This window comes from Arachis duranensis, chromosome 1, assembly GCF_000817695.3.
Source record: "Arachis duranensis cultivar V14167 chromosome 1, aradu.V14167.gnm2.J7QH, whole genome shotgun sequence".
In the NCBI taxonomy this organism is placed as follows: Eukaryota; Viridiplantae; Streptophyta; class Magnoliopsida; order Fabales; family Fabaceae; genus Arachis; species Arachis duranensis.
Window position 1 is genome coordinate 81,395,373 of NC_029772.3, and position 2,374 is coordinate 81,397,746.

A 2,374-nucleotide genomic window follows, 5' to 3' on the forward strand; every position below is an offset into this window, starting at 1 on the left:
AAAAATAATTTTTGGAAAAAAATACAAAAAAATAATAAAATCATAAAAATCAAAAAATATTTTGTGTTTCTTGTCTGAGTCTTGAGTCAATTTTTAACTTTGGTGTCAATTGCATGTTTTTAAAATTTATGCATTTTTTCAAAAATACTCATGCATGGTGTTCTTCATGATCTTCAAGTTGTTCTTGATAAGTCTTCTTGTTTGATCCTCATATTTTCTTGTTTTTTGTCTTTTGTTGTTTTTCATATGCATTTTTGCATTCATAGTGTCTAAGCATGAAAAATTTCTAAGTTTGGTGTCTTGCATGTTTTTCTTTTCTTGAAAATCTTTCAAAAATAAGTCTTGATGGTCATCTTGATCTTCAAAGTGTTCTTGGAGTTCATCTTGACATTCATAGTGTTCTTGCATGCATCATTGGTTTTGATCCAAAATGTTCATGTTTTGGGTCAAATTTGTGTTTTTCTCTCTCATCATTAAAAATTCAAAAATAAAAAATATCTTTTCCTGGTTTCTCTCATAAATTTCGAAATCTTGGGTTGGCTTAGTCAAAAATTTTTAAAATTAGTTGTTTCTTGTTAGTCAAGTCAAGATTTCAATTTTTCAAAATCCTATCCTTTTAAAACCTTTTTCAAAAATAAAATCTTTTTTATTTTTCTTTTATGACTTTCAAAAATTTAAAAATATTTTTCAAAATCTTTTTCTTATCTTTATTTCATAATTTTCGAAAACTTTACTAACAATTAATGTGATTGATTCAAAAATTTGAAGTTTGTTACTTTCTTGTTAAGAAAGGTTCAATCTTTAAATTCTAGAATCATATCTTTTAGTTTCTTGTTAGTTAAGAATCAATTTTAATTTTAAAAATCAAATCATTTTCAATCATATCTTTTTAAATCATAGCTTTTTCAAAATCAATTTCAAAATCTTTTCTAACTTCTTATCTTTTCAAAATTGATTTTCAAATCTTTTTCAACTAACTAATTGACTTTTTTTTTGTTTCTTATCTTTTTCAAAACCACCTAACTACTTTTCTCTTTCTAATTTTCGAAAATACCTCCCTCTTTTTCAAAATTCTTTTAATTAACTAATTGTTTCAAATTTTAATTTTAATTTTATTTCTTCTTTTAATTTTTGAAAATCACTAAACATTTTTTTTAAAAAAACAACTTTTTGAAATTCTCTCCCTCTCATCTCTTTCTATTTATTTATTCATTTACTAACACTTCTCTTCATCTTAAAATTCGAACCCCCTCTTCCCCTCTGAATTCGAATTTTCTTCTTTTCCTTCTTCTATTCTTTTCTTCTTCTACTAACATAAAGGAAGCCCTCTACTGTGGTAAAGAGGATTCCTATTATTATTTTTTGTGCCCCTCTTTTTCATATGAGCAGGAGCAAGGACAAGGACATTCTTGTTGAAGCAGATCCTGAACCTAAAAGGACTCTGAAGAGGAAACTAACAGAAGCTAAATTACAACAATCTAGAGACAACCTTACAGAAATTTTTGAAAAGGAAGAGGAGATGGCAGTCGAAAATAATAATGCAAGGAGGATGCTTGGTGATTATACTACACCTACTTCCAAATTTGATGGAAGAAGCATCTCAATCCCTGCCATTGGAGCAAACAATTTTGAGCTGAAGCCTCAACTAGTTGCTCTAATGCAACAGAACTGCAAGTTTCATGGACTTCCATCAGAAGATCCTTATCAGTTTTTAACTGAGTTCTTGCAGATCCGTGAGACTGTTAAGACTAATGGAGTAGATCCTGAAGTCTACAGGCTCATGCTTTTCCCTTTTGCTGTAAGAGACAAAGCTAGAACATGGTTGGACTCACAACCTAAAGATAGCCTGGACTCTTGGGATAAGCTGGTCACGGCCTTCTTGGCTAAGTTCTTTCTTCCTCAAAAACGGAGCAAGCTTAGAGTGGATGTTCAGACCTTCAAGCAAAAAGATGGTAAATCCCTCTATGAAGCTTGGGAAAGATACAAGCATATGACCAAAAAGTGTCCTTTTGACATGCTTTCAGAGTGGACTACTTTGGATATATTCTATTATGGTCTATCTGAGTTCTCTAAGATGTCACTGGACCATTCTATAGGTGGATCCATTCACCTAAAGAAAACGCCTACAGAAGCTCAAGAACTCATTGACATGGTTGCAAATAACTAATTCATGTACACCTCTGAGAGAAATCCTGTGAGTAATGAGACACCTCAGAAAAGGAGAGTTCTTGAAATTGATGCTCTGAATGCCACATTGGCTCAGAACAAAATGTTGACTCAGCAAGTTAACATGATTTCTCAGAGTCTGAATGGATGGCAAAATGCATCCAACAGTACTAAAGAGGCATCTTCTGAAGAAGAAGCTTATGATCCT

General features: G+C 31.2%; 1 non-coding gene across 1 annotated transcript; it reads right to left on the reverse strand.

Moving 5' to 3' along the window:
• Positions 1-1,912: 1,912 nt before the first annotated feature.
• On the reverse strand, positions 1,913-2,020 carry LOC127743238 (small nucleolar RNA R71). Its single transcript, XR_008004624.1, has one exon. It is a non-coding gene; the product is annotated as a small nucleolar RNA R71 (small nucleolar RNA).
• Between the last annotated feature and the right edge of the window lie 354 nt (positions 2,021-2,374).